The sequence below is a fragment of the Phyllobates terribilis genome, unplaced genomic scaffold, assembly GCF_046119375.1.
Source record: "Phyllobates terribilis strain yellow unplaced genomic scaffold, ASM4611937v1 Scaffold_3__8_contigs__length_932513732, whole genome shotgun sequence".
NCBI classification, from domain to species: domain Eukaryota; kingdom Metazoa; phylum Chordata; class Amphibia; order Anura; family Dendrobatidae; genus Phyllobates; species Phyllobates terribilis.
In genome coordinates, this window is record NW_027362763.1 from 907,282,529 (window position 1) to 907,308,505 (window position 25,977).

Here is a 25,977-nt window from a genome sequence, read left to right on the forward strand (position 1 = left end):
AAACTAATAACCAGACCTAAGCCAGACAACAGTCTATTTGTATTGCAGCATTTCAGTCTTAACTTTCTAATTACAGTCCACAGAAACACATTCAGCATCTATCACTCAGGACTGCAGCTGTAGTGAGACAGTTACAATTGGAAAATCACACTATAAAAAGTTTCCAACCTTAAAGGATCAGCGTACTAAAAGGAGTAAAGACTTGTGGCGGTGGTTTGCACGGTACATGCAAGTACATTAAAATGACATCACTACCCAACAAATATGACAACTGAGCTCATATGTTCTGGGTCACTTCATTCATAAAAGAATAGTACTTTACTTTTTAATCCTATAAAACAATTAATAAAACATTCTTTTATGTGTTGTTGGTTTTTTTTTGATGATTTTTTTACTCTATTTTCTGCACATTATAACAGGGTCAGACATCTTTCCTGATCTGCTGCTAAAAGCATTGCAAGATATGGTTTACAGAAGCCAATTGCACTGAAAGTAACATTAGACTGCAGATGACTTACTAGGGTGGGCCCTGTGGAATCGATTCTTCCTGTGGTCCCTGGGCACTCCAGTTCGACCCTGGCCGTGACCTTTCATGTCACAGCATTATGACCTTTGCAAGAGCATTGCAGGACCCTTGCTGGTCTTATCAAACCAGGAAGCAGTGCTAGTGCGACAATCTGAAGATACAGCGAGAACTGGATGGGTGACATGAGGAACGAAGGGGCTGTACCGATTTTTCCAGACCAGTCCCGCAAACTTTGTTTTAAAGGGACAGGTCTTAGCAAAGCCATGCCCACAAGTGGGCTTTTTTGGGAGGGCATTCCTGGGTCTTGGCTTAAATTTTGCACTGTATTAGTCGGTAAGTGTGGTTACATAGAAGATAACTAAACAGTGACAACTAATATGGCCGCTGTTAAACAGTGCTGCTGCAACTGAATATTTCTGTAAGTTAAAATTTTTAGCCAATCACCCTAACTTCTGATTTAATAATATATGGCCATTTTAGGTGAAAATCTTTTTGTATCTAAGTAGAGAAGGTAAATCATTCAATAATACCCAACATAACATTGTAATACTTTTTCTTAGACTATTTTGTAGGCCATGCATAAAGAATACATTTTGGAACAAAATGAGAGGAAAACTGAGGGAAAAGTCTATCTCTACAATGGCCAGTATCCATATTCATACATACCATTAGATGCAGCCCATAAGGGTGTGATTGGAGACCTAAGAGGCCTAGTCCTTAGTTCCTTCCCACTTCCCATTTGCTTTACATAGGATAAGACTTAGAAAAAACTTCCCTCTTGATAAAAAAGGGTGGAATAAGGGTCGATGGTTCAGGCTGAGTGCCCACGATGTGGATTTAATGCTTTTCCGTGGTGGAAACGCATTAAAATCGCTTGTTAAGGGGTCTGGGATGTATCCCAATGATAATGCGGAAATTTCCGCTGTGCATTATCATTGCAGAAAAATCCACAGCACAACCAATTTGGGCACGATTTCGTGGCTAAATCGCGCCCATTGACTTGCACTGAACCACATAATATCCGCATGTATACATGCAGATGTTATGTGGTTCAATGCGCGGATGGTACCCGGGTCTGGAGAAGAGGAGACTCTCATCCGACCCAGGTACCATGGTACATGCAAGTAAAAAGAGAATTCTAAAGTAAAAAATCAAAAAAATTATTCATACTCGCCTCTCTGGCGGCCCCCGGTCTGCTCCTGGCCACGTCCTCTCTCCTCGGCGTCCTGCGGTGTACTGGCAGGACCTGCAGTGATGTCATTTAGTCTGCTGATGGTCATGCGACCATAACCTGACCGCTGACGTCAGCAGTCGCGTGACCATCAGCTGACTAAATGATGTCACCGCAGGTCCGGCCAGTACATCGCGGGACGCTGAGGAGAAATTTCCTGCAAGTTGGTCACACAATATAAATGCATGGCAGTTGCATGGATTTATATTGTGTGACCAACTTGTCAAGCCCTTTTCCAAGTGATGCTCAAATTCGCTTGGAAAACGCTTGAAAAAAACGCTTGCATAAATGTATGTAAAAATGATGAAAAAATGCATGTAAAATCCACATGTGTTTTTTCTGCCAAGGAGAAATGCTCAGTAAATTTCTCCTTCAAATCTGCATTGTGGGCACATACTGTTAGGTGTTGGCTGGATCTGAAATTGGGTCAGAATCATCAGTGGATTCTGTGGTCTCCCATTCTAGTCCAGCTGAGGCAGATGCTGCTCAGCATCGCTGTCAGTCCCAACACCTAGCTAGTGCACGAGATGTACAAGCTGTCTCTTGGGTCTTTGTTCCTAGTAGTGTTAAGCATAGGTTGCGAAGGGGAACAGGGCTGCTACAGCCTAAGTCCAGGGTGCACGGCACTGAGCATGCCCGTGACATAGCGGACCGTGATTGGTGGTTTGGTGTCAGCTGATCCAGTGACCCGGTACTGCCTGATTGGCCGCGGGTGACGTCATCAGTAGTGTGACCAATAATGCGACTGTGGGCAGGGCTTAGTCTTTAAATAGCCCGACCACAAGCATGGCGGTGCGCTCTGATCATTCCGTTTAGGTTGTGTGGACGCTTGTCTGTTTGGGCTCCACGTGCTCCTAGCTGCTCTCTCCGTGACCGGCCGATGCCAGAGTTCGCTCAGCTGATTAGCACAGGTTGCTTAGGCAGGCTCCACGTGCTCCCTAGCTGCTCTCTCCGTGACCTGCTGATGCCAGAATTCGCTCGGCTGATTAGCACAGGTCGCTTAGGCAGGCTTAGATGTGCTTAGGCAGGTAGTTCCCGTTTGGCAGTCTGGCTCCGGCAAGGGGGTTGCTATACACCCCGAGCAGACTGCGGGTTCCGTATCCCTGGCACCGCCTGTTAGCCACTTGGAGAGTTACTCTGCAGGCCAGTCACACACTGGCTGGGAGCACGTACACTCCGGCGTGAGTCACACACACTTCCTAGCGCCTGCTGCGTAGTCTCTGTGCAGTCAGCAGAACTATGGCTATGTTATTTGTTGCACATCTCCCGTGCAGTTAACGGAGATATTGCAAATCCTTTCCCATCCCGGTGTGTAGTAAACTAGGGGGATTTATACTTTAGTTGGTTGTTTTACATTCTTTCCCGGTGGGTGTTCGGCCGCAGTCTTCTAGGCTGCATCGCGGACCCCGGGTTCGGTTGCTTTCCATTTTAATAAAGTTGTTGCAACCGTCACCTTAACAGTATCAGAGCGCCAGGGTCCAGCCGAACATGGCTGACAACCAGCAACTGCAACGCTATATACAACAACTTGAGGCCAGACTTAGGACTCTGGAACAAACTGTCCCGGTTGCTGATCTCACTGCAGTAGCTACCCAGGCAGCTTCGCAGGCAGCTAATCTTGTTAACACGGCTGCGGTGAATGCTGCGTCAGCTGCTATTACCCCATTACCACGTTTTGCTCTCCCGGAAAAATTTTCTGGCGACAGCAGATCCTGCAGAGGTTTTATTAATCTGTGCTCCATTCAGTTAGAGATGATGGAGGCACGGTTCCCCTCCGAAAGGGCCAAAGTGGGTTTTGTCATCTCGTTACTTTCTCACAGGGCTTTGGAGTGGGCTACCCCTCTGTGGGAGCGGAATGACCCGGTAGTGGCTAATGCGGGTCTCTTTCTTAGAGCCCTAAAGAGTGTTTTCCTAGGTCCTCAGGTCACGCATGATACGGCTCATAACTTCTTGAGTTGGTCCAGGGTTCGGCCACAGCCAGCCACTATGCCATGCAATTCAGAACCTTAGCGGCTGAATTGGATTGGTCTGATAGGTCGCTAATCCCGGTGTTCTGGAAGGGTCTGGTTGGGCATATTAAAGATGCTCTAGCTACCAGAGAGATTCCAACCTCTCTGGAAGAGTTAATCACTCTTGCTAACCGAATAGATTTGCGTCATGCAGAACGCAAGTTAGAGCTGGAGGTCTCCAGACGACGGATTCGGCTGGCACCTTCATTCTCTAGACCTATTTCCAGACCTGCGGCTCGCGACCCCGAGTCTGAGGCTATGGATATATCCTGGACTAAGTCTAGGTCCCCTCGTTTCCGACCAGCACATCTCTGGGAGTATCCCATTAATAAGGGTTCCAAGCGGTCGGGAAAAGAGTGTGTCTAACCGCCGTTGGAGGAGGTGTGTTAGATTTTGGGGCTTCTTCCTCCAAATTATTGTATGAGGTGACATTGCTCTTCAGAACAACTATGGTTACTGCCAAGGCGTGGGTGGATTCTGGCGCCGATGGCAATTTTTTGTCAACGTTTTCCCTGAAGCACGCCATTCCTATGGAGTTACTGCCAAAACCAATGAACATTAGGGTAGTCAACGGTTCACTGCTGGGCACGCAACTCACTCACCAGTTGGTTCCCCTCACCATGTTGTTTCCTCAGGGTCACCGGGATGTTATCTCCTTTTTTATTATTCCCGTTGGGCTGGATGAGGTGCTATTGGGTCTTCCATGGCTACATTGTCACACTCCACAGTTTACCTCCCGGTTCTGGAGAGAATTGTGTAATTTGCTTAGCACTGAACTGAATCTTTCTACTGCCTATCACCCGGAGACCAATGGTCTGGTGGAACGCACTAACCAGACGCTTGTGACATACTTGCGCCATTTCGTTTCTGCCAACCATAATGATTGGCGATATTGCTTCCTTGGGCAGAGTTTGCTCTAAACAATGCAGTGGCGGACTCCACAGGTCAGACTCCGTTTCTTCTGAATAATGGCCAGCATCCGCGCATCCCGGTTCCTATGCCAGTTTCCTCTGTGGAACCTGGGGTCAGAGATTGGGCTCTGGAGGCACGGGATGTTTGGGACCATACCCAGGATGCTATATTGGCTTCCAAGAATCGGATGAGAGAATCGGCTGACACTCAATACCGTCCAGCCCCCGTATTCTCTCCGGGCGACAGGGTGTGGCTCACGGCTCGCAATATCAGAGGACGCGGGGAATCTGCTAAGTTTGCCCCCCCATTTTATTGGCCCTTTCAAAATTTTGGCCCAAGTATACCCCGTAGTGTACCGTTTACAGTTACCATGACACCTGAAGATTCACAACACTTTTCATGTGTCGCTCCTTAAGCCCGTTCGCCTGACAAAATTCTCTGAATCCCAACCTGCTTCAGACACCAGGGGTGATGATCTCGAGGTACAGGTAATTGTGGGGTCTAGTATGGTTCGTGGGAAAAAATATTACCTGGTACACTGGAGGGTTCATGGATCTGAGGATTGCTCCTCCGAACCACATTCATGCTCCTCTGCTCATTGAGGAATATGAGCATCAAGTGGAGGGGGATGTTAGAAGGGGGGGATAATGTTAGGTGTCAGGTGTTGGCTGGATCTGAAATTGGGTCAGTATCATCAGTGGATTCTGTGGTCTCCCATTCTGGTCCAGCTGGGGCAGATGCTGCTCAGCATCGCTGTCAGTCCCAACGCCTAACTAGTGCACGAGATGTACAAGCTGTCTCTTAGGTCTTTGTTCCTAGTAGTGTTAAGCATAGGTTGCAGAGGGGAACAGGGCTGCTACAGCCGAAGTCCAGGGTGCACTGCACTGAGCATGCCTCTGACATGGCGGACCGTGATTGGTGGTTTGGTGTCAGCTGATCCGGTGACCCGGTACCGCCTGATTGGCCGCGGGTGACGTCATCAGTAGTGCGACCAATAATGCGACTGTGGGCAGGGCTTAGTCTTTAAATAGCCCGACCACAAGCATGGCGGTGCACTCTGATCATTCCATTTAGGTTGTGTTCTTGTGTGGAAACTTGTCTGTTTGGGCTCCACGTGCTCCTAGCTGCTCTTTCCGTGACCTGCCAATGCCAGAGTTCGCTCGGCTGATTAGCACAGGTCGCTTAGGCAGGTTCCACGTGCTCCCTAGCTGCTCTCTCCGTGACCTGCCGATGCCAGAGTTCGCTCGGCTGATTAGCACAGGTCGCTTAGGCAGGCTTAGATGTGCTTAGGCAGGTAGTTCCCACTTTGCAGTCTGGCTCCAGCAAGGGGGTTGCTATACACCCCGAGCAGACTGCGGGTTCCGTATCCCTGGCACCACCTGTTAGCCACTTGGAGAGTTACTCCGCAGGCCAGTCACACACTGGCTGGGAGCACATACACTCCGGTGTGAGTCACACACACTTCCTAGCGCCTGCTGCGTAGTCTCTGTGCAGTAACAGAGCTACGGCTACGTTATTTGTCGCACATCTCCCGTGCAGTTAACGGAGAAATTGCGAATCCTTTCCCATCCCGGTGTGTAGTAACACTAGGGGGATTTATACTTTAGTTGGTTGTTTTACATTCTTTCCCGGTGGGTGTTCGGCCGCAGTCTTCTAGGCTGCATCGCGGACGCCGGGTTCGGTTGCTTTCCATTTTTATAAAGTTGTTGCAACCGTCCCCTTAACACATACCCTAAACATACACCAACCCTTTGTGTTCTAGGTAGAAAATTCTGACAATTCTAATGAAGGGCCACGCTTGATTTTTGCTAAGATTGCCCCTCTCTTCTGTGCATGCCACTGCTGTTATGTATTGAGGTTACAATATATTCTACATTAGTTTTTAGGCTTAACCTCTCTTATCCTCATTTCCTTGATATGCTGAATAGCTTCCTGAAAACTAATTATAAACATAAGTCAATGGAAAAAAAAGCGTTCATGGAAAAATATACCATTAGGGACCATTTCCATGAAATCACTGGCACATCTGCTATTAACAGGTTTCAGCTGAAAGCATTGAATTTGAGCTTGAAATGCAGCAATTTACAGTAACTGACAAGGTTACATGAGAAAATATAAACTAAAAAACAAGTAGTGGAAAATGTGGCTTTTGTACAAAACAAAAGGGCTTGAAAAAATATCTTAACATAATCTGCATACTTATAGCCTGTTAAACTGTCACTACTGATTAACACTTTAGTGTTCACAGTGTATGAGTCCTAGATGACCAGATTCTTTTTAGCGATGTTGCGCATGATGTGGTTAAAGGAGCCAATTTTTTTTTTTTCTAAGTTACCAAAATGTTTTTACAGCATTTTTTTTCAGGCACATATGACTCTTTTGCAACAACTTTTTATAAAAAAATATTTAGCAGAAGTTTGTTGGTTTGGGTTGTGCTTTTTACTTTTTTATATAGATTTTAATTGACATTTCATAGTTGTTTATGTATACATTTTTAACATAATATGTCCCCTAAGAGACAAAAAAGACTGGTAGAGATGATCTGAGTCGGCTCAAAACTAGCATCTGTGCCAATACAAGGGGCACCTGGTAAAAGGCGGTTAACTGCTCCAATAGAAGTAATTCCACTTTCTTTATATAGCTCTACATAATCTTGAAATAATATCTATGTAGGCTGGAAAACAAAAAATAAAAATGAAGCAATTACAATCCTGTTTAATCCATGGGGTTCCAACTTGCTCCTGCTAGATTGCAGAAGTTGTAGTACTGTGATATACATGTATAGTGGCAGGAAATAAAGACAAATAGCAACATATATACAGGTGCATCTCGCTAAATTAGAATATCATCAAAAAGTTAATTTATTTCAGTTCTTCAATACAAAAAGTGAAACTCATATATTATATAGAGTTATAACAAACAGAGTGATCTATTTCAAGTGTTTATTTCTGTTAATGTTGATGATTATGACTTACAGCCAATGAAAACACAAAAGTCATTATCTTCGTAAATTAAAATAATTAACGAAAAATACCTGCAAAGGCTTCCGAAGCATTTAAAAAGGTCCCTTAGTCTGTTTCAGTAGGCTTCACAATCATGGGGAAGACTGCTGACTTGACAGATGTCCAGAAGGCAGTCATTGACACACTCCACAAGATCCCAGAGTTCCAATTTTCATTTGGAAATCAAGGTCCCAGAGTCTGGAGGAAGATTGAAGAGACACACAATCCAAGCTGCTTGAGGTCTAGTGTGAAGTTTCCACAATCAGTGATGGTTTGGGGAGCCATGTCATCTGCTGGTGTAGGTCCACTGTGTTTTATCAAGACCAAAGTCAGTGCAGCCATCTACCAGGAAATGTTAGAGCACTTCATGCTTCCCTCTGCCGACAAGCTTTTTGGAGATGGAAATTTCATTCTCCAGCAGAACTTGGCACCTGTCCACATGGCCAAAAGTACCAATACCTGGTTTAAAAACAACAGTATCACTGTGCTTGATTGGCTAGCAAACTCACCTGACCTTAACCCCATAGAGAATCTATGGGATATTGTCAAGAGGAAGATGAGAGACACCAGACCCAACAATGCAGATGAGCTGAAGGCTGCTATCAAAGCAACCTGGGCTTCAATAACACCTCAGCAGTGCCACAGGCTGATCGCCTTCATGCCACGCCGCATTGATGCAGTAATTGATGCAAAAGGAGCCCCGATCAAGTATTGAGTGCTCTTACTGAGCATACATTTCAGTAGGCCATCATTTCGGATTTTAAAAACATTTTTCAAGCTGTTGTTATAAAGTATTCTAATTTACTGAGATAATGACTTTTGTGTTTTCATTGGCTGTAAGCCATAATCATCAACATTAACAGAAATAAACACTTAAAATAGATCACTCTGTTTGTAATGACGCTATATAATATATGAGTTTCACTTTTTGTATTGAAGAACTGGAATAAATTAACTTTTTGATGATATTCTAATTTAGTGAGATGCACCTGTATATACACAGTGGGGAAAATAAGTATTTGATACACTGCTGATTTTGCAAGTTTTCCCACCTACAAAGAATGGAGAGATCTGTAATTTTTATCGTAGGTACACTTCAACTGTGAGAGACAGAATATAAAAATAAAAAACAGAAAATCACATTGTATGATTTTTAAATAATTAAATTGCATTTTATTGCATGAAATAAGTATTGGATCACCTACCAGCTAGCAAGAATTCTGGCACTCACAGACCTTTTAGTTTTTATTTAAGAAGCCCTCCTACTCTGCACTTATTATCTGTATTAATTACCCCTGGTTGAACTTGTTACCTGTACAAAAGACACCTGTCCACACACTCAATCAATCACACTCCAAGCTCTCCACCATGGCCAAGACCAAATTGCTGTCAATTGACACCAGGGACAAAATTGTAGACCTGCACAAAGCTGGGATGGGATACAGGATAATAGGCAAGAAGTTTGGAGATAAGGCAAGAACTATTGGCACAATTATTAGAAAATGGAAGTAACACAAGATGATTGTCAATCTTCCTCGAAGGATCTCACCTCGTAGGCTAAGGATGATTCTAAGTATGGTTAGGAATCAGCCCAGAACTACATGGAATGACCTGGTCAATGACCTGAAGAGAGATGGGACCACAGTCTTAAATATTACGATTAGTAACACACTGTGTCGTCAAGGATTAAAATCCTGCAGGGCACACCAGCACATGTCCAGACCCGTTTAAAGTTCACCAATGACCATCTGCAAGATCCAAAGGAGGCATGGGAGAAGGTCATGTGGTCAGATAAGACCAAAATAGAACTTTTTGATATCAACTCCACTCGCCGTGTTTGGCGGAAGAAGGATGGGTACAAACACAAGAACACCATCCCAACCATGAAGCATGGAGGGGGAAACATCATACTTTGGGGGTGATTTTCTGCAAAGAGGGCAGGGCGACTGCACTGTAGTGAAGGGAGGATGGATGGGGTCATATATTGCGAAATTTTGGCCAACAACTTCCTTCCCTCAGTAAGAGCATTGAAGATGGGTTGTGGCTGTGTCTTCCAGCATGACAATGACCCGAAACACACAGCCAGAGCAACTAAGGAGTGGCTACTTAAGAAGAATTTCACGGTCCTGGAGTGGCCTAGCCAGTCTCCAGACCTGAACCTAATAGAAAATCTTTGGAGGGAGCTGAAACGCAATGTTGCCCAGTGACAGCCCCAAAATCTGAAAGATCTGAAGAAGATCTGTATGGAAGAGTGGGCCAAAATCCCTGCTTCAGTGTGTGCAAACTTGGTCAAGAACTACAGGAAACGTCTGCCCTCTGTAATTGCAATCAATGGTTTCTGTACCAAATATTAAGTTCCGTTTTTCTATTGTATCAATTATTTATTTCATGTGATAAAATGCAATGTAATCATTTAAAAATCAGACAATGTGATTTTCTGGATTTTTTTTTCAAGATTCTGTCTTTCACAGTTGAAGTGAACCTACAATAAAAATTACAGACCTCTCCATTCTTTGTGGAAAAACTTGCAAAATCGGCAGTGTATCAAATAATTATTTTCCCCACTGTATATTGTAGTAGATCGGTTCACTCAGCTGTATATAGAAGTAGACACAGGAACACTGTCTCTAAATATTCCGCTGGGTTTATTAAGAGTGCTGCATAAACCATGGTAATGTTAGCAAAAACAAACACGGCTTTCCCGGCCTAACAGGAAAAAAGAAGGTAGGGCACAGTCCTTGTTGCTACAGGTAACCACCCACTTCAGGAACAAACAATCCAAACTTTAGCTTTCCTTCACATAACAAAACAGCTCAGAGCTTTCACCTCCAGGCCCACCCCACAACAAATGCTTTAAAAGGCTGGAAATTTATCCTTTGGCCTCCTCCCTCTCTACAGGTGTTTAATCACCCTAGCATTAAAGATGGCTAATTAACCCCTCATTACTTCATGTGCTGGAACATTGTTCCTATGTTTATATTACTGGAGCTAACAATCTCAGTGCTACATATCTCCCATCCAGTACTTTGCCAGTGACTTTGTCGCATATCCCCCCCCCTCTGTCCAAAGCCGTATGTTTTGGCGCCTTCAGTCACCAAACAGGGGAGCCTAAACAGGGCATCTGTGTTACCGTTCAGCTTGCCAGGCCTGTGTTCCACATGAAAGATGAAGACCTGTAGCCCTGAGCTTGAACTCTTGGAATGCCATCTCTGCTTCAGGAGACCATTTGGCCATTGACGACTTTATGCCCTTAAGGTCATCAGTCAGAGGTGTGGCTATCATAGCGAAATTCGTGTTTGAAAAACCTGTTCCTTGGAGACAGATTTAAGCAAATTTTGGTCTGTCTTCACCTAATTCATTTGCGGCTTTACTTTGCTTCTTCTGATGATGTAGCCCAGGTATTTTCCCTTCTTTTTCCCAATGGCACACTTCTTTGGGTTTATTGCAAACCATCCTTTCCTCAGCGCATCCATCACGGCCTGGACCTTCAGCAGATGACTTTCCCAATCCGGGTTGAATATCACAATATTGTTGAGGTAAGCTGCGGCGTACTTTTTGTGAGGGGCTAAGAGCCGGTCTATGGCCCTTTGGAAGGTAGCTGGGTCTCTCTGCAGCCCGAATGGGCTTCTGGTATACTGGAAGCAATCAGGTGTAAAAGAGGCCGTCTTCTTCTTGGCACTTAGAGAGGAGAATTTTCCAGTAACCTTTCGTTATGTCCAGGGAGGTGATATATCTGGCTGACCCTAGCTTTTCTATGAGCTCATCATCATGGGCTATCGGATATGCATCAAATTTAGCCCCCTCCTTCGAAATCACCTTGCGGCGGGCTTCAGGGATTCTATATGGCTTTTGGTTCACCTGCACATGTGATTCCGTCAGGACCATGTTCACCAACCTGCGTATGTCTTGGCAACTCTGAAAACAGGTCCCGGTTCCGCTGAAGCAGTTCTCAGCACTGTTGTTTCTGCGCTGGTGACAGTGTCTCTGCCACGGTGACACCCTTAGTGTCACCTTTTGGTCTGTCCAGCCAACATGGAATTTCAATGTGGTTTCTCTGTTGCCCTGCCTTGATGGATAGCAGCACGAAAGGATTTTGGAAGAGAGAGGTAGTAGACTTTAACTGTCAGGTGGGGCAGGACTTGCAATATCTTAGGATTTCACGATGACATCCGGGCCAATAGAACCACTGCCAATAGAACCCGTTCTTGAGTTTTGTCCACCCCCTGATGGCCACCCAAGACATGTGAATGGGCCCTGTCAAACACCCTTTGTCTATAGGGTCCTGGTACCAACAATAGCTCCACTATCTCCTTCCTCACCTTAGTAACCCAGTACAATAAGTCACCACTCAACATGAAATAGGGAAACCTGGTGTCAGCCCCCGACTCCTGTGTTATGCCGTTTAGAACGGTTACCTTATTGAACTCTTCTTTTAGAGTTAGGTCCCTGTGTTGGGTGAACCCAAAATTTTCTCTGGTCACCCCTATCTCTGGAATGTCTGCCTCAGGGAATGCTAGCTCCTCATCTTCTCCCATTACACAGAAGGGAAACTCGCCAGACTCCGGGGTTGGTGAGACTTTTTTAGGGCCAGCCCGTTTCTTACCCATGCAATTGAGGTCTCCGCCCCTCCCCCACAAGTTCCAAAACAACACAAAGTCCCGACCTATGAAAATTGGGTGCAATAAATCCTGGACCACGCCAATCCCATGGGACTCAGTACCTCTGTCCGTCCCAATGACCACTCTGGCCACCGGATAGTCTTTAGCATCCCCGTGGATGCAGCGGATGCCCACCTTCTTCCCAGGGATCAATTGGAGAGGGACTGTGGCCCTCACGAGGGTCACTAAACTCCCTGGGTCTAGTAGTCCAGTCATTTGCAGGCCATTCACTTTTGCAGGAAAACTTTGAGGCCCCTTACCGGGTGGACAGTCCACACTGCAAGCTGGATATTCGTAGAATGAATATCGGTGCCCCATGCTACAGTCCATTTGCTCAGTGGTCAGGGGACAATGGGCAGTTATATGACTTGGGCCGTGACATCTCTAGCAAATTACATCCCCCGATGAGGCCCTTGGCATGAACTCTGCTGCCCCCTTTGACTTTGGATGCCCCATCCCCTTTTTAACCCCAGTATGGAATGGGTTGCCTCCCCACTAGTGTTGAGCCACCCCCATAGTGTTCGGGTTCGGTTCAGTTCATCGAACACCGGGATGTTCGTGGAACTGTTCGTCGAACACCTTAGAACACTGTCGAACACCGTCGAACACCGTTAAAACCAATGGCAGGCAAATAAAAATACATAGAAAACACCTTCAAAGGTGTCCAAAAGCTGACAAACTGCTCAGAAGACACTCTCTTTATAAAAGCCAGCCGGCAATTCAGCATCGGTACCCGACAATTTAGAACAGAAAGAATAGAGCATCACACAAAGATTAGATAGATAGAAATATGTCAGTCACATATATAAGATGTACAGTGACAGTGCTGGTTACTGTACTTGTCATTTAGTGTTAAAGGGTTTATTAAAAAAAATAATAGTGTTTTCATGCACCGTCTCTTTAAAAAAGCCGGCCGGCAATTCAGCATCGGTACCCGACAATTTAGAACAGAAAGAATAGAGCATCACACATAGATTAGATAGATAGAAACATGTCAGTCACATATATAATAAGTACAGTGATAGTGTTGATTACTGTACTTGTCATTTAGTGTTAAAATAAAGGATGTATTTAAAAAAAAATTGGTGTGGGGTTCCCCGTAATTTTAGTCTCTAGCGGAGGTTAAGCAGACGGCTGGGGCAGATGTTTGAAGCCTGGGAAGGGGGTAATACCCATGGAGCTTCCCAGGCTACTAATATCAGCCCCCAGCTGAATACCTAGCCTTTACTAGCTATTAAACTGGGGGACCCCCCCAAAAAATGACGTGGGGTCCCCCTATTTTAATAGCTAGCAAAGGCTAGGCAGACAGCTGGGGGCTGATATTAATAGCCCAGGAAGGGTGCCATGAATATTGGCCCCCTCCCAGGCTAGAAACACCAGCCATCAGCCGCCCCAGAAATGGCGCATCCATAGGATGCGCCAATTCTGGCACTTAGCCTCGCTCTTCCCACTGCCCTGTAGCGGTGGCAGTGGGGTAATAGGGCTGGGGTTGATGTCAGCTTATAATGCCAGCTGACATCAAGCCCAGGTTAGTAATGGAGAGGCGTCTATAAGACACCCCCATTACTAACCCCATAGTCAAAGTTAAAAAAAACACAAACACCCAGAATAAAGTCCTTTAATTGAAATAAACACACAATTCTTTAATGTTCTAAATTAAACCAATTTTTTTTCTAATAAATCCTTTATTTTAACACTAGATGACAAGTACAGTAATCAACACTATCACTGTACTTATTATATATGTGACTGACATGTTTCTATCTATCTAATCTATGTGTGATGCTCTATTCTTTCTGTTCTAAATTGTCGGGTACTGATGTTGAATTGCCGGCCGGCTTTTTTAAAGAGACGGTGCATGAAAACACTATTATTTTTTTAATAAATCCTTTAACACTAAATGACAAGTACAGTAACCAACACTGTCACTGTACTTCTTATATATGTGACTGACATATTTCTATCTATCTAATCTATGTGTGATACTCTATTCTTTCTGTTCTAAATTGTCGGGTACCGGTGTATGCCGCTGCTGAATTGCCGGCTTTTCATGTTTCACTGTGAGCACTGTTCCCATCGATTTGGGCAACCACTGTAATGCCACAACCACCATGGCTGTGACATTACAGTGAGTGGCAGACAATGTCTGCATGATGTGAAAAAATCCAGTTACGCTTTTGGTGCACGAATAGTTATCGAACATAACCTCGAACAGCCAAATTTTTTGCAAATCATTCGCGTTCGTCGAACGAATCGAACACCGCCCAAAACAGCTCGAATTTGAGATTGGCGAACAATTCTAGTCGAACACCGCTCATCTCTACTCCCCACGAACCAGTCGACCCCCTGATGCCTTTCGACCAGTCTGACCAGGGATCTCCTTGGGTAACCCAAGTCTGCATCGGGCTCGGAAGGGAGTGCACAAACCGGTTCATTACAACTCGCTCCACCATCTGCGCTGGTGTAGAGTACTCCGGCGGTAACCACTTTTGGACGAGGTGCAGCAGGTCAAAAATTTGGGAGCGAGGGTGTTTGTCACAGTGATATACCCAGCAGTGGACCCATTGTCACCCCTAAGTGCGCCAAAATTTCTGTTTTCAATTTTTCATATTCTCGTGTAAGGCTAAATTATAGTAGGCCTTTTGTGGCTCCCCCATTAAGTATGGCGCCAAGACTTCCGCCCACTGCTCTGGCGGGAGTTTCTCCCTATCTGCAACCTTTAAAAAACGGTTAAAAAGGCCTCTATGTCGTCACCCGGGGTCATTTTCTGCAAGGCCCTCCTCACTGCCTTCCGGGCAGAGAAATCATCAGCTGACATTAAAGTCAGAGTCGCTGCCGTGCCACGAACCACATCTGTGAGTAAATCAATCTGCTGCTGCTGTTGTCGACTCTGTTGCTTGTACTGATGGAGCTGCTGGTGCTGTTGCTGCTGCAACTGTTGCAGAAGCAGCTTACTTGTCTCCTGTTGTGCTAGCTGTTGCTGCTGCTGCTCCCAATGCTGCTACAGCTGTTGCTATTAGAGCTGCTGCTGCTTCCGGTACTGCTGACAAAACAGCTCAGAGCTTTCACCTCCAGGTCCACACCACACCAAATGCACTAAAAGGCTAGGAATTTATCCTCTGACCTCCTCCCTCTCTACAGGTGTTTAATCACCCTAGCCCTAAAGATGGCTGATTAACCCCTTATCACTTTGTGTGCTGGAACAATTTTCCTATTTTTATAATACTAGAGCTAACAATCTCAGTGCTACATATCTCCCCTCCAGTACTTTGCCAATGACTTTATCACAATATATATATACTAGCTGTTGAACCAGTTCTGCGCCCGGGTGGCCAGCATGGCACCGGATAGCGTGATATGAGCATGCACTGACTCCTGCGCTATTTGATTTAAGTATTGCACTACAAAATTAAAAGGAACCTGTCACCAGAAATAACGCTATTAACCTCAGATATGCAGCTAATCTTCAGGTTAATAGCATTATTATGCTTCCCAGTGCCTGCACGCAGCTGAATGCAGCAGGGAGAAAATGTACTTTATTCTCCCCGCTGCATATGGCTGCGTGCAGGCGCCGGGCAGCATAATAATGCTGTTAACCTGCAGATTAACTGCACATCGACAGGTTAACAGTGTTATTTCTGGTGACAGGTTCCCTTTAACATAGCACATAAATGTACCTATAAAATTGCTCGACACCCGGGCAAAAGAGTTCAATAGCTAGTCCTGGTATATGCTCCCCCAGAAAGGCATATGCTCCCCCAACGTGGTATTGTCAAGGGGTGTGTTAGGTTTGACAGACAGTCATACGGGGTCTGGCTGTAGAAAGTCACTGAGCTTGGCCTTGCAAACATCTTCCTGATCCTTTCATGATCCCTCTCCCTTTAGGACCCAGTGGTGATCCTCACCTTCTGCTGCTAATTACCACGCCCTTGCTGTATCCTTAAATACACTTAGTTTCTCCAGAGAGTAGTTAGTGATAGAATGTTCTGATCTATTCAGGCCTGGAATTCTAGTAGTCGGCTAGAATTTTCTTGGAGTTTCTTCATGGATTGTTGCCGTGTTTCCTCCTGTGTCATCTTGAAACTAAGTGTATTCCCTTGTGTGTACTTTAGTTTGCAGTAGGGCTGACTAGAGCTCACCACTCCCCCTCCCTACCTAGGGCCTAGCTTTACGGTCAGCTGGGGCCAGGTTTCCTGCTCGGCGATAAATGCAGAACCTATATAGGGTCCATAGGGGAGTCAGGGTTTGTTGTTTGAGCTGTTTAAGGGTCTCCACTCCCCCTTTCTCTACTTGCAGGGCATTCTCCCCTTTTCCTGTCGTTATGTGCTGGGTTACCCCCATACCTAGCATAACATTATCACCAGTCGTATATATAAAAAACAAACAAAAAAACTGTTTTAAAAAAAAAAAAAAAAAATTGTGCGTGTTTTTTTTCTGTGTCATTATGGATCCCGTTTTGGTGCTGGCAGAACAGCTTCAGAGTTTATCACTGGAGGTAATTGACCTTTGTTCAGCTGTTCACAGCAACTGCAGCGGCCGCAGACTCATAATGTTGGTGACTCTGCGGGTAGGCAGGTCCAGCTTGAGCCCAAAATTGCCCTCCCAGACAGGTTTTCAGGAGGTAGAGACAAGTTTTTTGTGTTTAAAGAAGCTTGTAAATTATACTTTAAACTTCTACCCTACTCCTCTAGAGATGAGGAGCAGCGAATGGGGATTATGATCTCACTTTTACAATGAGATCCGCAATCCTTGGCTCTCTCTTTGCCACTGGGCTCTGCTTGACTCCGATCGGTTGAAGGATTTTTCGAGGCTCTGGTCCTCATTTATGATGATCCTGACCGAATCTCCTTGGCTGAGTCCAGGCTGCGTCGACTTCAGCAGGGAGATCGGTCAGTAAAGACTTTTAATTCAGAATTCCGTACATGGGCAACTGATACCAAGTGGAATGACCTGGCTCTTAGAAACCAATTTTGTCAGGGTCTTTCAGAAAGGTTGAAGGATGCCTTGGCAGTTTACGAAAACCCTGGGTCCTTAGAGGCTGCCATGTCATTAGCTATATGTGCAGATAGACATCTTCAGGATAGATGGGTGAGACCACCTTCTCCGGAGCCCCCTTTTCAGGGCAACACCGCATTTCCGGGGCGGTGGGCGGTCTGGGGGTAATTCTGTACTTATGGATTTGGAGGAACCCATGTAGTTAGGGGGAGCTACTGCGTTGCACATTTCCCCTGAAATACGCAAGAGAAAGTGGGTATGTTTTTTTTGTGGTAAAAAGGGACATTTTATTGGGGTTTGTCCCTCGGTTCCCAAGCGAAAAGGAACATCTGGAACTTGATTGACCCTTGGTCGTGTGGGGTTGAATAATGAGGGGGTGTGTTTGTCTTCTACATGCAATTTTCGGTTTGTCCTGACAGCAGAGGTGGTGCTAGAGAGCAGGACTGAGAGAATTTCTGTGTTTTTGGACGGTGGAGCTGGAGTCAGCATGGTTGATGCTGAGTTTGTGAGAACTCATAGGCTTACTTGCTGTACGCTAACTAAGCCCATCCCTATTTATGCCATTGACTCAGCGCCACTTGCACAGCATTTTTCACCAATTGAAAGTAATAGGTAGTGAAAAAACGACGAAAAACCGCCTAGCATGAACATAGCTATCAGGTTTTGCTGCGTCTTTAGTGGAAAAAAAATACTGCAGTATGTGAAACTCATTTAGTTTTGTGATTTTACCATCTTGTCTTGGTCACCTGAGATGGTAGTGTTTGGATTAGGACAGTTTAATTAATTAGTTATGTGCACAGTGTAAACATTAGCTGAACTATGTGTGAAATTGAACAATGCCTGAGCAATTCAATGGCAGACCATAGTGGAAAATAAATAGTGTCCTACAAGCTCAATGCACTGCCAGTGTCTTAGAAAAACTATTCCTGAACAATTCACCTCCCCCCAATGTTATATTTGTAATTCTGGTTAATATGGTTTCACATATGTCTTGCATTGATGACCTGTGTTCATGATTCTGTGGTGGAAGCAAAGCTGAACTTTGGAATCCTGAAAAACGCACCAAAAATGCAGCAAAAATTCATCCAAAAATGCACCAAAACCTGCATTTTTAACGCAGCTTCTTTCCTGCCAAGAGATCAGGTTTTGTTGCAGAAAAAAAAACGCTGAAAAACCGAATGCGTGAACATAGTCTAATAGTGTAAATTGGGTTTGCCCTCTAAATAGCTCAAGTGGGTTTCAAACGGTTTTCCTGCTCTGCTGATACATCACGTGGAGAGAAAATCTCAAGAATTCCATTAAGGATTTTAATTCTGTTTGTTACACTGTTAAAATCAACACATTTTGAAGTCTTACTGACTTCTTCATCAGGACATGAATATAATAAATCGAGAACAAATCCCCGAAACACCAACACGAGGGAAGTTGCCAATCCAACTGTTAGGTCTTCCAGAGTCTTTTTTAAAGACTGTCCAGATAACCACCACCATCAGCAACCACGTCCACATCCTTGTCCCAGTGCAGCGTTCAGTTTTCCCTACCCCAGTCCTTTGAACGCAAGCGCAAATACGCAGCCAACAACCCACAGTCCACAGCGCTAAACTGCCACATTTCTAGACTGCTTGCACTTGAAATGTTGCCTTTTAGGCTTGTGGAGACGGAATCTTTCCGCAACCTCATGGCAGTGGCCATCCCTCGGTCCCCAGCCGTCATTATTTCTCCTGGTGTGCCATCCCCGCCTTACACAAGCACGTGTCCCAGAACATTACCCGTGTTCTCAACAATGCAGTTACTGGGGAGGTCCACCTAACCACGGACACATGGAAAAGTGCTTGTTGCCAAGGACGGTACATCTTGCTGATGGCACACTGGGTTAATATAGTGGAAGCCGGGACCCAGTCGGACCCTTGGACGGAACACGTTCCCCCAATGCCGAGGATTGTGGGCCCTGCATGGGCATTACCACTATAAGATACCAACTCCTTAATAATGGGAACAATTTTTTAATGAGGCCCTCCTCTGTCTCTTCTAAGCGGTATTGGAGTGCGTCCTAATATTTGGCAGACCTTGCAGGCACTTCATACGCAATAACAGTATAGGAGACCCACTCCTTAATAATGGGAACAATAAAGCATAGCCAGCTGATGGCTCTTTAACAACAGTAAGGGCTGCCTGATGGCCTTGTAAAAATAGGCTTTGTGACTTTCACAGTCCCTCCTTTTAAATGAAACAGGATGTATCTGATCATGTCTCACACACCACATTGCCAGATAAGGTAGTAAAACGTTAAAATTACATTTACTGTTGAATTAATTAAAAACCGTTGAAAGCAATGGAAAAGTGCAAAAATGCATTAACCGGTTCCCGACCGCCCACTGTAGATAAACGTCGGCGCTTGCTGGGCTCTGTGCAGCGCCGACGTATAAAAACGGTGGGTGGTCTCGCAGCGCTCAGGACCCCCAGGGTTCTGCAAGCGCCGCGATTCCGGTGCAGAGTGTTAGCTCTGACAGGGGACATCATCAGGACCTGATTGGATCAGGTCCCAGTGATGTTAACCCTTTGCTATGTTCTATATGCCGCGATCTATAGTGATCGCGGCATATAGAAGATAGACAGAGGAGAGGGGGTCGTCTTACTTACCTCTCCGACGACCCCTGATACCTTCCAGGACCTGGGGTTGTTATGGCAGCTGGAGGTCACATGACCGCCTCCAGATCTGCCATATATGGTGTCCTGCCTGGCTCAGCCTGCAGCTGAAGCCAGGCAGGAGACTCTGACTGTGAAACAGTCAGCGAAGATCTCATGTAATGTAATACATGTCTATTACATTACATGAGATCAGTGATCAGAAAAATAAAAATTAATGTCCCATACAGGGACTAAGTAAAAATGTAAAAAAAAGTAAAAAAAAATGTTTTTAAACTTTTAAAAAAAAAATCACAAAATAAATAAAAATAAATAAATAAAATATTAAACCAATAAATCCGTATATTTTTACAAAACCAAAAAAAGTACACATATTTGGTATCGCCGCGTCCGAAACAACCCGAGCTATAAAACTGTCACACTAATTAACTCCTTCTGTGCACACCGTAATAAAAATAAAAAACGGAGCAAAAAAATATGCTTTTTCATCATATCGCCAAACAAAAAGTGGAAAACAATGCGATTAAAAAGCAAAATAGAAATAAAAATGGTAACACTGAAAACGTCATCTTGTTCCGCAAAAAAAAAGCCACCATACAGCTCCATCAGCCGAAAAATAAAAAAGTTATAGCGCTCAGAATAAAGCAATGCAAAAAAAATATTTTTTTCTATAAAATTGTTTTATTGTGTAAAAGCGCCAAAACATAAAAAAAAATACAGTAAGTGTAGTATCGCTGTAAACGTAATGACCCGAAGAATAACGCTGCCTGATCACTTTTACCACACGCAGAACGGCATAAAAAAACCCTCAAAAAACAATTCCTGAATTGTTGGTTTTTGTTAATTTTACCTCCCAAAAAACGGAATAGAAAGCGATCAAAAAATGTCACATACCCAAAAATGGTACCAATAAAAATGTCAACTCGTCCCGCAAAAAACAAGCCATCAGATGACTCTGTCGGCCGAAATATGGAAAAATTATAGCTCTCAAAATATGGTGATGCAAAAACTAGATTTTGCAAAAAAAAGCGTCTTTTAGTGTGTGACAGCTGTCAGTCATAAAAACCCGATATAAATCTGGTATCTCTGTAATCGCACCGACCCGAAGAATAAAGTAATCTAATCAGTTATATCACACTAGGAATGGCGTAAAAAATAAATAAAACCAATTCTTCACCTGCTACTGATTTGTTTATTATGTCTCCCAAAGATCGCAGTAAGGTTCTGCTCACATTTATCCTGCGCTCTGCGCTAAGCGCTTACGCCAGAGTTTCCGTGTAAATCTCTGAAATACGTGATTCAGCCAGAACCCATGACGGAAGATTCCCTGTAATGAGGCTGATATAGGCCACTGTGGACGAAGTCTAGCCTGGGATCCCACGGTGTCATTTGTTTTAGGCGTGCATAAAAGTGCGGTTGGCCACAGTTTTGTGCACTTCTGAAAAAAAGGACACCGCTAAACAGAGGCCAGACGGAGTCCAGAGTAACTCTGCTGCCTCATTACAGTGAATGGATCCCACAGGGGTTTCATCTGAATTACATCACTTGGAAATTTAGATGGAAACCCCGATGTAAGTGCTCAGCCTAGAGCGCCGGATAAATGTTACGTAAAATGTTCCCAATAAAAGCTTCAACTCAGTCCTCAAAAAAAGCTAGTCCCCACTCAGGTCCGTCATCTGTTAAAAATATAAGGGACTTCCAAGTTACTGGTAGCAGAAAGGCTCTGGAAAAGCGAAATGGCCCTTGCCCCCCAAAAGAAATTCAGAAAATTTTGTGCTCCCAAATCCAAATGCCTATTCTACAATAATTTGTTCTCCAATTGTCAAATAGCACTCCGCCCCCTCCAGATCTCGCAGTATGGCTGAGCGGTACGATACAGCCACATATGGGGTATTGCCACTTTTAGAAGAAATTGTGTGACACATTTCGGCACCATTTTTACCCATTGCCCTGTGTGAAAATGTAAAATCTGAGGGTAAAACATTTTTTTGTGGTAAAAATATAATAATGCTTTTTTGACTGCCCAATGGTATAAATTTAAAAATTAAAAAATACTCACTACTTCCCTAGATGAATTCCTTGAGAGGTGTAGTTTACAAAATGGGGTCACTTGTGGGGGTTTCTGCTGTTTCGGCATGTCAGCGACTCTTCAAATGTGACATGGTGTCTGCCACCTATCCCAGCCAACATAGCGCTCCTTTCTCTTCCGAATCCTGCCGTACACCAAAGCAGTGGTTTTTCCCCACATATGGGGTATCGGCGTACTCAGGAGAAATTGCACAACAAATTTCATGGTGCAATTTATCCTGTTACCCTTATGATAATGCAAAATTAGGGAATGAAAAACATTTTTTGTGGGAAAAATGTGAAAATTTTATTTTTACGGCTCAATATTATAAACTTCTGTGAAGCAGCTGGGGGTGCAAGGTGCTCACCACACATCTAGATAAGTTCCCTAAGGGGTCTAGTTTCCAAAATGGTTTTACTTGTGCGGGGTTTCCACTGTTTAGGCACATCAGGGGCTCCCCAAATGCAACATGGTGTCCGCTAATTATTCAAACAAATTTTACATTCAAAAAGTCAAATGGCGCTCTTTCCCTTTCAAACGCTGCCGTGCGCCCAAACAGTGGTTTGCCTCCACATATGGGGTATCAGCGTGTTCAGGAGAAATTGCACAACAAATTTCATGGTGCAATTTTCCTATTACCCTTATGATAATGCAAAATTAAGGGATGAAAAACGTTTTTGTGGGAAAAATGTGAAAATTTTATTTTTACAGCTCAATATTGTAAACTTCTGTGAAGCACCTTGGGGTTCAAGGTGCTCACCACACATCTAGATAAGTTCCCTAAGGGGTCTAGTTTCCAAAATGGTGTCACTTGTGGGGGGTTTCCACTGTTTAGGCACATCAGGAGCTCTCCAAACGCAACATGGCGTCTGCTAATTATTCAGACAAATTTTACATTCAAAAAGTCTAATGGCGCTCCTTCCCTTCCGAACTCTGCAGTGCGCCCAAACAGTGGTTTTCCCCCACATATGGGGTATCAGCACGCTCAAGAGAAATTGCACAAAAAAATTTGGGGTCCATTTTTTCCTGTTACCCCTGTGAAAATAAAAAAAATTGGGTCTAAAGTAACATTTTTGTGAAAAAAGTTAAATGTTAATTTTTTTCTTCCACATTCCAAAAATTCCTGTGAAGCACCTGAAGGGTTAATAAAGTTCTTGAATGTGGTTTTGAGCACCTTGAGGGGTGCAGTTTTTAGAATGGTGTCACTTTTGGGTATTTTCTGTCATAAAGACCCCTCAAAGTGACTTCAAATATGATGTGGTCCCTAAAAAAATGTTTTTGTAAATTTTGTTGGAAAAATGAAAAGTCGCTGGTCAACTTTTAACCCTTATAGCTCCCTAACAAAAAAAAATTTTGGTTCCAAAATTGTGCTGATGTAAAGTAGACATGTGGGAAATGTTATTTATTAACTATTTTGTGTGACATATCTCTCTGATTTAAGGGCATGAAAATTCAAATTTTGAAAATTGCAAAATTTTAAAAATTTTCGCCAAATTTCAGATTTTTTCACAAATAAACGCAAGTTATATCAAAGAAATTTTACCACTGTCATGAAGTACAATATGTCATGAAAAAACATTCTCAGAATCAGGGGAATACGTTGAAGCATTCCAGAGTAATTACCTCATAAAGTGACAGTGGTCAGAATTGAAAAAATTGGCCCGGTCACGAAGGCAAAAACAGGCTCTCGTGCGAAGTGGTTAAAAACACTACGTGTAAACATAAGCCAAGGTGTGGAGGATCATTTTTGTTTTTAGTTATTTATTTTGCCTTATATACAAGTCATTACCCTGGAAATAATGTTCCTTAACATTTTTTCCAAGAAATTACATTTTGGCTTCGTTTTTGTATGTTTTATTGTGAGTCCTTAAAAGTGGCGTAACACTCTGACAACATTGTTCATAGCAGTGACCTGAAAGTCTGAGATGCTTCCCGAAGTCTTCTCCATGCTGTTCCCATATCATTTGTGCACTGATCCCATCGATTTGGCCAATTTTTAGGCCCCTCCAGACCTCCAGGGGGCCGCCATAAAAATGCTCGCATTTTCCATTGACTTACATTGGGCTCGTTGCTCGGGTCGAGCACCTGAGCATTACAATTTGCTCGACTCGAGCATTTTAGTGCTCACTCATCTCTACTAATGAGTCTTTGTTGTCCAGTATGTATGCGTGCTGTGCACATGGATATTACGTATGTATGTCTATATGTGTGTCTGTATATATGTATGTCTATGTGTGTATGTTATTGTAGGGGGCTGTGGGGTGATGAAGACATCGGGTTAAGAAGGGGTTAAGTGTTTTATATTCGTTATATTGTTACACGCACGCCGCTAGGTTCAGATAGGGGCGAGACAGGTTACATGAATTCTTTGGAATCCTGGGGGAACCGTTACTCAGGGCGACCACTGACCATGTGCTGCAGCTTCTCTCAGACACACAGGGGTATTGACCCTCAGGCACAGACACGTAGGTTGTTTCACTTGCTTACCAGACACACTTGACAAGAGAGTCCTCATAAACGGTAGAACAGTAGCATTTAATAAGAATCTGCACAGCCAGTGCAGGTTAAGTCTTATGGGCAACAGGCTCCAGTGACAAACAGTACAGTTTCCTTAGCAGCACAGCAGTTCACAGTCTTCCCAGTAGTACAGGACAGCACAGTTCTAATGCAAAGGCACATTAATGAACGCAGCATTCTTTACAGCACAGTGAGATGGAGGAGGGGGTTTGCTGAGGGAGATGATCCCTGCGACACCATTTCTTCCAGTCCTTATCTTTCTGCCTGACAATACTCTGCACTGCTAGTTGAGGAACTCTACCTGACCTGTGCTTAGCTTCACTCCTGACTTGAATCCTTTTCACTTGCAGGGTGCTTCTGTGAGATACAGAACACACACACCACCTTTCTCTTCGGCTCTAGCCAGACAGTAAACAACTTCCCCACAATCCCCCTGGGGCTCTGCTAAAACACTTCCCCTTCTCCTGTGACTGTGTTAACCCCTCTAGTTGCTGGATGCTTCTGGAGCACAACACTTCCTGTCTCCTGTGCTTGTGTTACTTCTAATAGTTGCTGAATGCTTTTAAAGCAACAGCACTATTTCTACATGTCACACTCTTCCCTCCTTTTTGAATGTCGACCTCTACATTCATCTTAATTGGTCAATCTGACCAATTCTGAGACAGTAGTGAAAGTTGGATAACTTTATATACAAATTGGCATTGTGAAATTGGTATAACGTTCATAAACATTGATAACAACCTAATCTTACAACCTTTTTCTTGTAGGATGCCTGTAAGAAATAAACAATTAACACAATTAAAGCAATCAGCATCTCTTCAGCTGGAGCTTTTTGTATGTCTTCAACCAGCTCTCTCTCTCTCTGCTTTAACAGTTCTTTGTTTCTACAAAGTCTTTTAAGGAAAATCAAAGCATGAAAACAAGTCTTTCCACCAGGAAACATCTTCCATACTGCCTCTCGGTGGTGAATACCACTTAAGTGGGCTTACTTAGTCCGCAGGCAGAGATACCTGTTTCCAGTCGACAGTCCTTGGCACTTGACTTGGTTCACCAAGTGTCTCATACCTCAGTCTCACGGGCCTCCTAACTTCTCGAGTTGACATCCACCTGGTGGGTTGTTCCTCAGAGACCACGGGTTCTTCGGACACAGAAGTTTCTTCCTCTGCACTCATTTCCTGTGCTTCCTCAGATGCTCTTGGAGCTGCCTCTGTAAGTTCCTGTACTTCTCCTGAGTCGCTTGTTTCCGCATGGTCTGGTAATTCTGCTCCTCCTGAGTGTCGATCAGTGTCTTCACTGGCTGGTGTGCGATCATCAGATCTGAATTGGACTTCATCTGTACTCCTTGGTACAAACTCTGGAGCTTCAGGACTTAGTTCACTCTCCTGAGGAAGGGACATCCCTCTCCTTGCCAGT

The 25,977-nt window shown here is 44.2% G+C and overlaps 1 protein-coding gene across 16 annotated transcripts in view; it reads right to left on the reverse strand.

The window, feature by feature from the left end:
* LOC141257787 (uncharacterized) overlaps positions 1-25,977 on the reverse strand; it is a 1,010,546-nt gene that overhangs the window by 475,454 nt on the left and 509,115 nt on the right. The window lies entirely within an intron of this gene.